This window comes from Mya arenaria, chromosome 12, assembly GCF_026914265.1.
Source record: "Mya arenaria isolate MELC-2E11 chromosome 12, ASM2691426v1".
Classification (NCBI taxonomy): Eukaryota; Metazoa; Mollusca; class Bivalvia; order Myida; family Myidae; genus Mya; species Mya arenaria.
Genome location: NC_069133.1, coordinates 44,114,013 through 44,130,720, shown reverse-complemented (window position 1 = coordinate 44,130,720; position 16,708 = coordinate 44,114,013).

The following is a 16,708-nucleotide window of genomic DNA, read 5'->3' as shown; positions in this document are numbered from 1 at the left end:
ACTGTCTCGGTAGTGTCCATCAAAGAAATATTTGAATTGATATTAATGTATGTCATTCAAAACCCCTATTATATACTATTTCTTTGATAGACACATGAAGGTACATATTAACAAAATTAATTGATATATGTGTATATCTATAGTATGAAGAAGAGTAAATTGATCAAAGAAGTGTATATCAGAAAGAAATTGAATTGGCTTCAATTGCCAATCGATCTTGTCTATCATAGATTGTTCCACGGCACAACAAAGTTTGCTTTTTATTTCAAAGAGTTTTAAATCAATAAACTACGCCTTTCAAATGCCATGATGTGCAGGGGACGTGAACTCTTAAAAGCAACAAATTTAAACAGCACAACTTCCTTTAATAACGTCTTCTTGATGTTTCATCCGTAAACAAACAACTATTTCCTATTCTTCCGATGAAATGTATCCATCATCCGTGTGATACCTGTTGAAAACTAGAAAAGCATACATGCCATTAAACTGAGAAAAAAATTGTTTTCTTCTGTCTTGTAGCAGACCGCAATCCTTGAACATGTGCAAGATATGCCTTTTATGAATCAATGTCACCACTGCTTGTATGCCACCGATGTGTAATGTCCTCTTTAATGTTAAGTATTTTCTTTTTTATCTTTACAAATTGCTTTCAACTTGCGGATCCGTGTGTGTGTTTGGTTGGAGGGGGGGGGGGGGGGGGGGTACGCCCCTCAGGTATGCCCTCTCTAACGTATTATCCTGAATCCTCCGCTGCTTTTATTTCGTAAATTTGTATGACTTTAAGTATAACTTTCATTAACATAACACTTATTGCCTTATTATCATGATTCATTATACTTATATTATATTATGGCACATAAACAATGGTTAAATGAACAGTAACGTTCATTTCTAATTTGTATTTTTCATTGTTATGATTATTTCCAGTATGGGAAATTCATTTTATAATAGAAAATAAATATTATATAATATAATATATGTTGTGGAGATTTGTGTTGTTGTTCCATGTTTCTGGTTTGCGATTGTTTGGTTTTGTATTATGTGTCAATGGCGTTGACCCTGTGCCATTAAACGGGATTTATGTTTAAACTTTTGACTGCTGGACTTGTTTCTGAAGTTTTTCACATACATATTGTTACATATAAATATGGAATTTAATTTTAAAGCAATATAACCATTGACCAAGGTTTTTATATTAATATTTTTTTAAGTTGTAAGATGTTAAAATCATGTATGAAAAATGTTTCATTGTATATATACTTAGTTTTAATAATAGTATTTTAAAAATGTTAATTAATTTAAACTTAAAGCAGATTAAGATTTTTCGCTGGAAATTTATCTAGAAAGACCTTTTAACTTTTTGTTTTTAATCCCGTTAGGGTAATAACCATGTTGACAAAATGTTCCTAAAGTATATCATACACTTTAACATACTCGTATTTTCGGTCAAATGAAATATTTGGCAGTTTGCATTTGGCTGGGGCGCTTTACTTTAAAGTTGCACTCTCACAGATTGAACGTTTTGACAACTTTTTTATTTTTTGTTTTGGAATGTGCCAATTTTTGCGAAAATCCATGGAAACCAGTTATATAATACTGCTGACAAAAAATTAGATCGCAGATTTTTATATTAAGTAAAAAAAAATGATGTTTTATGCATTTTTCCTAAACCGTTAATAACGGTTTAAGCCATAAAACATTAATTTCCGAACGGAACTGTGAAAATCTACAATGTGATTTTTGTCAGCAATCTTATATCATTGGTTTGCAGATATCTACGCAAAAAAATGCTCTTTCCAAGACAAAAAATAAAAAAGTTGTAAAAGCGGTAAATCTGTGAGAGTGCAGCTTTAACAAGTATATATTTTACAACGATTGTGAAGGAAGCTTTGATATCTTATACTAAGTCACTCTCGTTGGCACGATGTTGCGCGGGATTGTGGTTTTTCGTGTGGGGGAAACCGAAGTACCCGGAGAAAACCCACTTGTCCGTCTTGGTCACCACCAACCAAACTTGCATGCGCCCAGGCCGGGTCGCCTTGGTGGGAAGCGAGTGCGCTAACCACTGCGCAAACCGGACAACCAAGCTGGGGCGCTTTTCAATGTATCGTAGTTATTCGCTTCAATAATTTTAACATTAAATTACACAAATTGCACACATAACAACAAGTTCAGACAAAAATAACTCAACAATGAGTCTTAATGAAAGCTGAAGTTTCACTAAAACAAACATGAAAGCAATATAACGAGACTACGATTCCCTGAATACCATTCTATAACCTCCTATAGAAAACAACAAAGCCAATACTTTTCAATGGTATTATTTTGGAAGTCTCAGTGAAGCACTTTGGAAACCGATTAACACATACGGTATGAACTACCAACATATAGCAATGTATGTCTTGGTAACAACATGTCTGCCAAAATGGAGCTTACAGACGTGGTCGACTGGCCTAGGAAAAGCTGAGATAAAACCCTCCTTTTGGGGAAAACTCTGAAACCTCTGCCCGTTTGTCATCCAGATTTACAGGATTTGTCTCGTACCACTAGATGTCGGGCCTCATCACTCATAAGCTCTTTAACAAAGATGTATAGAATTTATATTATGTTTATGATTCATATATACGTACTTTATAAGGTTAAAAAAATGTATATTACATGGTTCTGTTCTTTGAATTCAAATAAAAACAAATTGATCATTAATATGATTAAATTGCATAGTAGCAGAAAGCTTTCACAATAAAAATATCCTTGTAAAATTTAACAATCAATTGAATCGATGTGAATGGATCGGTTCCCCAAAGCTGAATGCCCACCATTCATATGCGCACGAATTTATCGTGCTTATATATCGCCACCTGTTGGTTATTTCATTATAAACAAGGGAAAATAATTTCCTTCAAATTCGTTTCACTCAAACGTAGGAAAATATAGTTCTATTAGACAGTTCAATTTATTACTAGTTAATACTAATTTAAATATGGATAAACCTTCACTGTTTCAAAACATAAATGTGTGCGAATACATACAAACGATTATATTTAATTTGCATACTATATTAAAATATATATTTTGATATCTTTATCTTAATTAGTACACTTAAAGCAGACTGCCATTCTGTGGTAAGTTTTTGTGATATTGAAAAAAAAAATTCTTAAGTTAATTCTACATATTTCATACTTGACTTATCCAGTATCTATATATCACATAATTTGTTTTAACCAGAGTAAGCATCACTCAATCAATTAGGTTTATTTGGCTCACATTTTTAAGTTTTAATGCATACTTATTACTTGATACGTTTTAGGAATACGCGCATTAAAAGGTGCAAAGAATCTTATTCAAACAGCAAAAAGTCTTCAATGTCAATTTAATTTATTTGAAGCATTGCAAGGTTTTAAGAAATTCGATTGATCGTTAGGATGCTTGACAAATCCACCTTCATCACGTTTTTGCCAGTTTTTAAGGTATTTAACCGTTCATAAGGATGTAATGCAACTCCACTTTTCTCACGAAAGTGTACGTTTTAAGGTATTCGTAATTCGAACGCAATGTAATTCCTATTTGATTTTTGCAATTTGGAATCATTTTACTCGGAGGGCAACAATTGATTATGATGGCAGGGTGAACAAAACATTGCTGTGCAGTGCGGTGCTGTGCAGTGCAGTAAAGTACTGTGTAGTGCAGGGAGGTACAGTAAGGTAAGGTACATTGGCTAAAATATAAACATGACAGTAAAATTCAGTATATCGGTTACATTATTTAAATAGTGGTTTGGCTTGAATATGGTGTATTATAAGTGAAAAGGGTATACTGTATCCCTTGTCGTGTATAATTTATACTGCATGTACCAATCGTATCTACAGCTCTAGTTATATAAGGATCGAATAATAAATTTGTCTTGTCTATAAATTTTGAAAATTGAACTTTCCGCTGGGACGCACGGTCATTGACGTTAAAAGTAGTGTTACTATTGAATTGTTATCAAGCGAATGACCCAGAGAGTGGATGGGCAAACGATGAGTGTAAAAATATACATGCTTGTTCGATTCTTTGGGTTTCGTTATTATCTTTCAATCCAGCCGCTTGATTGGCCGCATGAGACGCACCTGATGCGTGCGGAAATGGCCGAGAAGTTACGGATGTAATCTCGGTTCGAAATAATCCAATAGGATCACGGCTTACAAATCGTTTAAGACAGGATATTGTTAAATATGCCGATAGCTCTTCGCAAAGGAGATTTTTTTCCTTTTTGCATTCGGCTATTTCATTGGTCGGAGAATGGTTATGAATATTCAAGATTTACGAAGTTTCCCTAGCCGATCTACCCAGGTAGAATAAAGGTTAGGATACGCTGGGTTGCCGAGGATGTCAATCTTTGTGATCGTTTAATATATACACACAAATAAATTTCAAAACCAAATGCATATCCAGATCAGATAATTATAACGAAAGGGACATGTCAATTAATTTCATAATTCATAGATGAAAACTGAGATTAAATCAAGGAAATAAGTTATCAATACTACGTCAACTGCATTAAGTGAAAATTGGTCATGCACTATCTCTATAAAAGCCTTAACCGAGTTTTCAGGCGTGTGAGAAGGTAATATGAATAGGTAACTTACGTAATAATCACTCTTAAGCCGATGTTTTCACAATATTATTCCTTAAAGCTGCACTCTCATAGATTGACCATTTTAACAGCTTTTTATTTTTTGTCTTGGAAAGAGCAATTTTTAAATATTAGCAAATCAATGATATAAAATTGCTGACAAAAAATCAGATCGTAGATTTTCATATTTCCGTTCGAAAATTAATGTTTTAAGGCTTAAACCGTTACTAACTGTTTAAGAAAAATGCCTAAAACATCAATTTTTGAACTTAAATATAAAATCTGCGATCTATTTTTTGTCAGCAGTCTTATATGACTGGTTCAATACATTTTCGCAAAAACTTGGCTCGTTGCAAGACAAAAAATAAGAAGTTGTCAAAACGTTCAATCTGTGAGAGTTCAGCTTTAAACTGTTTGTTTTTAAAATCATTTTCTAAATTTAATTTGTCTTTCCAGGTAAACCGACCATCATTTAGATGCAAAGATGTGTTTTAGATATAAACATCGATACTATTCCAAAGATTAATTAAAATTGATTAACCATTATAGTATTTGCACATGGATTACATGTTTGAATAACACCATAATGACGCTATTATTATTATATGTGATATGTTAAAGGGAGGTAATAAACACATTTTAGTATGATATATAGCAATTTTATCAATTTGCTTCTTTTTTAAAGTTAGCCAACAGCAATTTTTTGTATTAATGATGGATGGAATACCTAGATTCAACATTTAAGCTAAATTGCATTTGAGATATTTCAGCGAAAACTTGATATAAAAAATAGTGTAAATATCGTTTAGATTAATGGCTATACTTAATTGAGTTGAATTAAGTTGAGTGTAGCACACACAACGTAATCCTGTGAAATTCAATTCGAATGGAAGCCTGATCAGATCAGGAATATATGACAGCTCAGTGAAATCATATTACGTGTAGGTACACTTTCAATAGTTTAAGCTTGCATCTTAAATGCAATTTCATTTTTTATTTTGATATTCATAAGCTCATGACTGCTTGTTTTTTCATCTTAGCATTCTGTATTTGTGTTTGTAAAGATTGCAAATGTTATTGTATAAATATAATTAACCATACAATGTAAAACCATGTACATAATTTTTATAGATATATAAAGAAGTGTATTTTAACCTAAATGAACATCATTAATAATTAATTTTAATTTTTCGCTGCTTAATTTGTTTTTATAGTAAGTGCTTTCATTAATCTTAGAAAGAGCGACTTTAAAACGTAAATAAAATAAAAACTGGCCTATCCAAATATTAACATAATTACATCTTTTGAAATGTAATTGAACAAAATGTTGCAAATGTAACACCCGTTGAATTTTAATTCATATATTTCAAATCAGCAACGCAAAAAACACCCCCTTGCGCGTTCAGCTTTTAGCATTTCAGTCATAATGCATGTAAAATTTCCGGCAACCATATTAGAAATTGGAAACCATTTAAGGCTGCAAGTAATTATTTTTGGTTTATCGAACGTCCATTTATATAGAATCACCTTAATCGTTAAAGATTGTTAGTAAGGACTTACGAATTGATTTGTTTGATGCAACGCAGTCTTATAGCCATTGATGTTGTGCAGTTACAATCTTTTAGTTGTTAAGTGGCCTGCATAATATTTTGTAAACTACCAACTAACTTTTTATTCTTACCGCTTCACTTTATTACAATCAATAATCTGCTGATTTACTGATATAACTGTATTGGAAAACTTCAGAAATACTGCCTTCTCATTCGACAAAACATGATGTTGGCCACTAGATTAAGTAAAAATACCTAAAGCGGTAATACTAACTTATAATTTCAATGATACGTATTTATGGATTTAAATCATCTCATAGTCAACACTTTGATTTAACTGGTACATAAAGTTTGAAGAAATAAATTGTTGAACAGTATGTTTGCCAACTGTTAAATTTACCATAAATTTGTCATGTCTATAAATTTTGAAAATTGACTTTCCAACGGGTTGTATTAACATTCACGTGTAAAATATTGCTACTATCGAATTGTTTTCAGGCGAATGACCCAGAGAGTGGATGGGCAAACGCTGAGAGTAAAACTTTACATGTAGGTAAGAGTTTTGGGGTGTTGTGATTATATTTTAATCATTGCGATCATTTCATACAGACGGCTACAAATATATTTCAAAACCAAACGCATATCAAACGCATATAATTATAATGAAAGGGAAATGTCAATAAATTTAACTATTCATATATTTTTTAAATTGAATCTCAATCATCGAAATAAAGTAATCCATATTGCTTTATCTGCATTAATTTAAAACTGGTCATGCATTATCCTTTAAAAGCCTAAACATAATTTTCATGCGTGTAAGATGGTAATATAAAAAAAACACTCTTATGTAATAACTTACTTTTAAGTCGATATTTTCACAATATTATTCATTTTATTTGATTGGTTTGAAACCATTTTTCAAAATCGTCGCTTAATGTAAACCGCTTCCTTGGCCGCCGCTTTTCACAATTGGCGTGCTGAATTATCTTGGCCTATTAAACAGTCGGCTCTCTCCGGACAATCTCTATCAGAGTGTATACATTAGGGTTGCATTGTCGCGATTGATTCGTAGTACGTTGACCATCATTGTTGAAATGGTTCCAGGCATGGTGGTCTCCAATTACCCATTGCTCAGTCTCAAAGTACTTTAACCGAGAAACGGGCACAGAGTCGTTATCGTATTTTTCAAGAACCTGGAGCCACACATCTTCCACAGACACTAAGGGGAGGAGTGACAGTGCCGAAGCACTTAGCACAAGTTTATTCACTGCTTCGTTGTCCCTGAAATCAGCAAAAAGACCAAAGGACTTTTCACCACATAACACTGTGTAAAGTGAAAGAAACATTCAAACCACTCAAGATGGCTGTGGCAACGTTGCCGGTGTCGTCTCTCTCAGAATTTGTTAACATAGTTCCAGTAGCCACTTTCCCGTTTTTGGTTTTCAAGCTGTACATGTAAGTATTTAGAATATGAGTCTGACCTCCTTTGCTATTATCTATTAACCGTGTAATTACTAGCGCGTTTGCCATGTTAGTTGGGTCAGTAATGCTCAGGAAACTGACCCTCTGTTAATACTACATGCATAACGTTATTTGACCGGAAAATTACCTCGTCGATCTAATTTTGCGTTGTTTACAAGTATGAACGCAATCGAATTTTAATAATTCGACTTCGTTTTTTGTCTGTTCCAAATGTTTTCCCTTTGCCCGGCTATATCTATGGCGAGTAATAATAGTTTACTACAACTTCTAAAAGATTCATATTCAATTTGGTAATCGACTGTTCGAATATCCGATCGAAATAATTCTCGAATATTCGAATATCAAGTTTGCCATTTGTATCCATCCTTTAATTTAAATTTTATATTGATTAACCGTGATATAATTTTCGCGTGGATAAGTTGTTTGAATGACATCATATTAAACAGGCTACTGTAATGATATTTGATACATTTAAGATAGGTAATAAAACAATATTGTATTGCGATTTTTTGTAGCAATTTTATTAATTTGTTTCTTTTAAAAATTCACCAGTAGCAACATTTTGTAGTAATGGTTGATGGATAACCTAAATTAAATATTAACGCTGATGTTCATATGAAATATTTCACCGAAACCTCTCTTGAAATAAAACCGTTAAGATAATTAAATGTTTTGAATTTAGTTGAATTAAGCTAAGTGTGGCACATATAACGTAGACCAGTGAAATTAAATTCAAATCGAGTGGAAGCCTGTTCAGGAATTTATGAAAGCTAAGTGCAATCATGTAAAGTGTAGATAAATTTTCACTTGTTAAATTTATCATTTATGGCTATGCATACAAATTATCATAAAAAGCTTGTCTTATACATGCAACTGCATACTATTTTGATACACACAAGTTTATCACTACATGTATTTTACAACTAATCATTCTGTGTTTATGATATTGTAAAGATAGGGTATTTTATTGTATACAAATGGAGTGTGGCAGAGAGAGTAAGAAACTTTATACAGTCAATAAATGCCAAAAACATTAGAAATTTGACTATTTTGACAAAGAAAATGATAAAACAATAGTAAATGATTAAACATAACAGTCATAGTAAAGGGACGATAGATGTAGTATGTGGATATACATCTTTATATTGGAGCGAGACAAATCGGCCCCTTACCAAATCGGCCTACTACCAAATCGGCCCCTAAGACGTTTCGGCCCTGCCATTTCGTCCCCTTAATTAAATTGACTCGAGACGTTTCGGCCCCTTACTGATTTTCAACAGAGACATTTCGGCCCCTTAATTTTATTTTAGTTTTTAGTTTTAATATAAAGAAGAAACATAATTTGTCAAAAACATATACATATGTGCTATCTTGAGTTTTGCCGTCCAAGATTTCAAAGATAAACAAACAAACGCTGATGAATATATAAATGATATTTTCAAGCAACCTCCGTTAACTTACAACTTGCGGTTATGAGTTCATAGTGTCTGTGGCTCAAGGATCAATTACGATAATGATTTTATATGATAATTGGTAAGTATGTGGTATTGTGGTTATGCTTAAACATGCCTGTCCTGAGTTTTTTTAATAAATTCATAATGTCATTATTTATGGAGGGAGCATATTAGTATAGCGGTTTGTAGGTGAATGGAATGAAACATTTGGAAAGTGCTCGTTAAATGAAACCTTAACAGAGGAATCACGCACTAACCAAATGTTTTCATGTTCATGACCCCCAAAATGAATTTCAATCCTTAAATGAATGTATGCGTTGATCTATGGCTCATTTTTATGACAATCTTTATGGAAAAGTAAATGTATTTAAGGTATTACTGTTGATACTAATGTATGACCACTTAATTGTGAAGAAAACTTACAGCTTAAGTCCGTTTTCTGGATCAAATTTGCAAGTTTGGAGGGTGTCCATGAAAAAGCCCAAATATTTACCAAACTTGGTATCGAACACAAGACCCCTCCCAACTGTCTAAAGGTGGAGGTTGGATTATGTTGTTTTGTCTTCATCAATGTATATAGCAAGTTCCATGTGAACAAATGTTTTTATAGGTTACGAGTGATATCATTTCTTAGTTTCTTGATAAATTACAGAATGCCAACTAGATTCATACAGCTAGTGAGATTGATATACATCAGTAACTTTCATGAATTATGTGATGTTATTGTATATAAATGATATACATTTATAATAATGATAATACTACTGAAGTAATAAAAACATATATTCTAATAATGTATGTTACTCTTATAAAGCATTCACTGTGTAAGAAAAATAACTTTTAAAAAGAACTTGTTGGACATGTATTATATTTAGTATTCTATATGATTTCATGCATAATAGCTTGGTTCACATGGTTTCTGTTTGAAGCAATTCTTTAGGTGTCTACAACCTCTTGTCCTTGCCCTTTTAAATGGGCTGGTATGTTTAGTTTTTCACGACGGTCACTCTATTGTGCACTGATAGCGAAACCAGGGTCAGCCATGACCACATCTCCTCAATAGTTTGTGTTAAGAGATCGACCATTTTAAAGACGGTTATCGCACATAATATTTGGAAATTTACTTCAACGCGTCATTCACTAACATTTAATAAGTCTGTAATGGTTCATTTGGGTGTATTTTATTCTTAGATATTGATAAAGCAATGTTAACTTTGTTGATTTAAGGGGGGGGGGGGGGGGGGGGGGCAGGTATTAATTTGATTATATACGAGTTGTCATTTGTTCATACAAGTACCATTTAATAATAAATAGCAAAACAAATTATGGAATATAAATTAATTTGTGACCCAGTCTGTTTAAGTTTAACTCGGCAGAAAAAAGTTCAACAGAGATATAATCCATTTTCAAATCTTTCCAGAGATTTTTATGAAGGATTGACACTTTTCTGTTGGTTGGTTTCACATAGAATCGACGAGTTCTCTCATTGGCTGATATACAGTTGAAACTATAGGAAAAAAGGCAGCCAACATCTTAGTGTTCAATTCGTTTCAAACACTAGGATAATTTCCAGACAGGCAGTTACTTTAATGCTGATATCAGTTGTTGATTGAGGGTGTATACATTAATTGGCCGAAATACATTATAGATAATAACAAGATAGTATTGCTCTGGGGGGGGGGGGGGGTTCAATTCTCATTGAGATATATTTCAATCTCATAGTGCGAAACATTGCAATATAACACTTTTGTCAAATATAATTAAATCATAAGGTCATGTACATATTGTTTCTCTTCAGTTTTAATGTAACCTTATGTTTACTCGGCAAAAGGCATAACATATTGGATGGCATACCTTAATTCAGTATAATGTCATGAACATTAACAAATAGCATTTAGTAGTGATACAAATATACCAATTCTTTACAATTTTTTGAAACACACTGAGTTTGTACTTTCATATCACTTTTTTATCTAGTTCACGTCAAGTGGAAGCTGCACTTATTTTCAGCTTCAACCGGTGGTTAACATTGTCAATTAACTGAAACTTAAGTGGAACCGGGAATCTTTAACAAAAAACATTATGACTGCCAAGAGCATATCAAGTAACCAGTAGTTGACATGAAGAAAAGAAAACTTACCGACATGTGGTTTTATTTGCATTCCCTATTATTTGTTTTTCTGTATTTGCTAGGAACAGCCTATTTTAAATTGGACTGAATCAATTTTGCTAAAAAGTATGGGCCATCCGACGACCCCACTTTAATCATACTATGGCTTTTTTAAATTTGCGTTAAGTAAGTAGCATAGCTGCATTGCATCAACAGCAGCTGGCTGGGAGCAATGTTTTCAATCAACTAGTAAAACAAAACTCCATGTTTACTATACAGAATGTTCCAAGTAATTCGACATATTGACACCAAACGAAAAATTTACGAACCTCACAATATTGTAAGAGTTTAAAGAAACGTGAAGTAAAGCATCGCGGCTGCATTGCAGCTAGCCGCCAGCAGCAATAGCAGCTAGCTGTTAGAATTGTATTCAATGAAAATGTAATATCACTTCTGTTTTATACATGATATTTTCATTTTTATTCCATTAGCCGTGTTGCGTTCGTTTAGACGCATTCAAATGTGTTTATTTGCAAGTGCATAATGCTATTGATGTACAACTAAGCTAACTTTCAATTTATTGTTACAAAATGTAAATATTATAATTTATGAAGATAAAGTTGTAGTTGTCGTTTTGATAAACACAGTGGTCAAATCAAAGTAAACACTTGCCATAATGATGACACTTATCATTTAGACTTAGGCTCTAAGAAATAAGTTGTATAATAAACAAATGCGGGTTTGTTCATTTTAAATTGACACACAGCAATTGAATGAAGGCACTTGCCAGTTACACGAAGGTTGTTCGGTTAGCGCAGTGGTTAGCGCGCTCGCTTCTCACCAAGGCGACCCGGGTTCGATTCCCGGCTCGGGCGCATGTGAGTTTGGTTTGTGGTCACCCAGCCGGACAAGTGGGTTTTCTCCGGGTTCTCCGGTTTTCCCCACAACACAAGACCACACTCTCGCGTAAAATCGTGCCAACGAGAGTGATTAATATAATGTTGTAATAACTTGTTTCACAATCGTTGTAAAATAAATATGTTTCTTGCCAGTTACACGAATGACAAGGATGAGAAATGTCATAAAGCAGCATGCATTAACCGTTGGATAACCCCTTTTATAAAAGTATCGTGGGTTCCATTGTAGTCTTATAAAACGGCATCCTTAATGTTGTCATGACTGAATATTCTTTAACAAAAAAAACAAGATTTGCAGTTTTGGCATTTGAATCTTAACTCAGACTGCTGACTGTTCTTAACCATAGCCCCTGGTATTTAACATAAGACTATAGAATTTGGTAAATGAGAAAGTAAAGATATTGGGATTTTATTTTTAGCCAAAACGACATAATTATTCAGCTATGGCTCTTGGATTTTCAACTTTACTTTAAAGTCCGAGAAATATAAGCAGACATGGGTAACAGAATAAATGCAATTACACAGGCTCATAGATAAAGTATGATAATTGTTTGTCACTATTTTCTGTTAAGTAAACATCCCTGTTTACGAATGACCTTCCTTCTTCTATTCTGTATAAATGCACAGATTGGGTATTATTTTAAGAAGCTTCTTCCAAATCATTAAATTAGAACATCATCCTTAGAACACTTGTGACGCATTTGGAAAATAACACTTTTGGGGATAATTTGTTTTACATATTCATTTAGTATGTGTTTAACCAAGTTGCTTCAAAAAGCAAACAGATGATAACAGTTCAGGGACGATGCAGTACGTTTGAACTATACAAATGGCAATGTCCTGTAATGAGTATGAATTTTGAAGGTCTAACCCCCCCCCCCCCCAAAAAAAAAAAACCTGTGTATCAAATATTCCTTTAACATTTACCGAAATCCAGCGTTATGTATAATAAGAAACAAGTATTCGTACGGATTTCATTCCAAGGGATCGACAGCAGGTAAGTAAGTAATTTTGTATGATATTCATGAATAGACTTAGTCACATGATAGAGAACACAAACTTCTTAGATCAGTCTATGATACAAAACAGACACAGGAGGGCAAATAGGAAAAAAAACATATGTGCATGCAACAGAATACAAACCCTCCACTTCTACGTTAAAAAGCGAGTGATCAATGGTACACGTGGCTGTTTGAAATTACGTTTATAAGCAACCAAAATGATGGCGGACGCTCTCAATTTTCTAAACTGAAAAAAGTAGTTGTTAACATTTTCTGAATGTTTCTTACTCGTAACAGGAAATGAAGATCAGAGATATTTTTGTTGACAAGTTTCGCTATCATGGACTTTGTTCATAAAGCCACTTATTATTTGGTAAATACTGATTAATGCTAGGACAAGTGTGAGGTTATTGCCATACAAAGTTGTTAAAGCCTCCAATGAAATACTAAGTGTTTTCATTGACCGTACTAAGGCGGTACCTCCATATTAATTAAAGGACTGCTTGCTTGTTTGGTATTTGTGTTGTTCTTCTCTCTTCCGTTCTTCGTTTGTGGTCGTTAACTTGTATTGCAAATATTTTCTTGATAAAGGCTGGGACCAGTGAAGGATTATGGCTGTATTAACTTGTGTAAGTCCCCAGTAGACTCGTGTTCTAGTGAATTCGTGTTTCAATGATTTTTCCAAGATGGTAATCGTATCATATATCGGTTAATCTATTTTGATAAATATGTGGTCTGTCTGTGGTGTTTGTATTTGTATATGTGGTTTATAGTTCATTGTCGTTTAGGTCGTTGCATTGAGCCTCTAACCAGGTGTTTTTATCGAATTTTCGACTAATGGGCCTGTAACTGTAGTTTTAATTGTATTATTAAGTTGAGGGTTTATCTTTTCCTGAATAATGTCAGATTTTCCATTCTGGCCGGATTTGGATAATAGGTTACCTATATCTTAGTATATTTATATATGTCACAAAAGGAAGAGAACCGTAACTGATGTAGATAAAACTCGTTACGCAATAATGTATGCTAAAAATATTATCATTGTAATATTTCTTTGAATGTTATACAATACATGTACTGTCAACTTGTGAATTCCTTGAATGCCGTACGGTTTTAATGGATACAAATCTATCTGGTTTTTGACTAATTGTGGTGAACGGCCCTGCAAATACAGAAAAACCAATACTACGGAAAGCAAACAAAGCCATCCGTCGGTCAGTTTCTATTGTGACAAAGTAGGCTGCAAATTGAATCAATATTTTTAAGACAGTGGTATCAACCAATCAAATCATTTAAACGTCAAACTAGCCGAAAGATGACCAGCGGACAATTTGCTGCTTCTTATCGATTTTGATGACAGTACATTAAAATAAGATATTCAATCCATCTTGCTTGCATGACTTGAACGTTCCAATTATACATTTGGATACACTTTAAATGACGGGAAACAGTACATATTTGAAACCCAAATATTATTTTAAAGAGTTTCAAATTATAGAAGTAATAATGTACAAAGTGTGTTATAAAGCGATATAAACTATTGCTTGATTTATATCACTACTAGATGCTATTTGTTCGTATTTATGACATTTATAAAAGTGTGGTAACATTTTGAATGACGAGAGAAAATATCTTCATGAACTATTAACATTTGAACAAAGTGATAAACTAAACAGTGATTGTTTAGCTCTATAAGATTGCAATATCACGATAAGAGTATTTAGTGCAAAAAGTATGCACCACAAGCTTTATATCTATAATGTATTTGGCCAATGATATATATATATTCTAAATCATGAACCATAATCATTCAAAAGACAACATTATCATTCTGGGTAATTAAGCATCGACATGTAACATTACTATGCTTTCTGCTGCGAGTGATTTTGAAGAATTAGACATTTTATTTCGTGCATGTGCAAGCCGCACGACCCAGTTTCCTATCGTTTAATGAACTTAGGTCGAGGTCACTCACAAAGATCAAGCATAAAGCCCGGCGGTTTGAAACAAAATATGTAAAACAAGTTCACGTAGAATTATTTCCCAGACTCACAACACACCTGGCCCCAATCTATTTCTCAAAACATCTAAGGTTCTTAATGACAAGATTATGCTCTGCTCATTGTTTTTGGTTTGGTAAAAAAGGATAATATTGTCCCCTTTATTGAGTTTTGAGGCTCTTAAAGGATATGATATTTTACATGCATATATATATATATATATATATATATATATATATATATATATATATATATATATATATATATATATATATATATATATATATATATATTATACTATGCATGAGCAAGCCGCGTGACTCAGTTACGTATAATTTAAGTTATATTTAGTGAGTGATTTTGTTTGAGAAATTTGGTCCTGACCTAACCTCCGAATTACATGTGAATACCATAAGAGGTAAATCTCCTTTCAACTGTTTTGTATAATGCTAGTTCTGATAACGTTGCTTTGTTAATGTTGTCGGGTTTTCTGGAGTTTTCCTCCTACAAATGTTTACCACTAGAGACAACTTGTGGTGCCGCAGCTACAGGTGTTTATCTATAGTGTCAAGGTTAAAAGTAGAGTAGAGATCTATGTCATATATTTCAAAACAAACATGGCCTACATGTTTTGAAATATTGTAACTATTTGTATGGTACTTAGGATCTTAGGCTTATGTTCTATTTGTATCCGATTCAAGAAGCTTCTTTAAGTATAATCCATCTTATCTTGTGTATTTATAAAGACATCAGAAGGGAGGAATGTGCAAACACCGGATGTTTACTTACCACACTATCATGACAATCCATGATCGTATCTAATTTATGGGCAGCAATGGAAATATAAAAGTACGTTGTAAATAAAGAAAAGGTACGCTTGTATTAATATATATATATCCATCAGCGTTTGTTTTTGCTATCTTTTAAATATATGACTGCATTAGATATCATATGCATCAGCATGCTAGGTAAAACTTGAGGTATCCCCTCCCTTTTCGTATTGAATGAACATTTGAATCAATATGCATAAGTCTCTAAACAATATAAATTTCTTTTTAATTTACTTATTAATTGTGATTGATTATTCATTGATTATGTAATGCCTTGAAAGCTTGCAACAAATTTACACAAGTTGGGTACCAAGCATCCCTAAAGTGGAGGGCTTAAAGCTCGCAAAATATTTATACAAGAGCGTGTGTGTGCGCGCGCATGTGCGTGTGTCCGTGCGCGCGCGCGCATGTGTGTGTGTGTGTGTGTGTTTCCTTCTTTGTGATGGACCCAGGCATCGTAATGGTTTTTGAACACATTAAAAGCTTGCAATATATTTATACACGTGGGATGGGGGGGGGGGGTTAAAGACAGTGTAATGATTGAAGGAATACATTAAAGTATTAAAGTATTTCAATATCTTAATAAAAGTGGTATTATCAGGCACTCTAAAATATTGAAATATTGTAATATCTTGATAAATGATTGCCAAACATCCAGGGATGGAATGCATGACACGCTTGCAATATCTTCACAAAATTGGGGTTACAGGACATGCTGGTGATGCAAAAAATACATAAAAAGTTTGAAA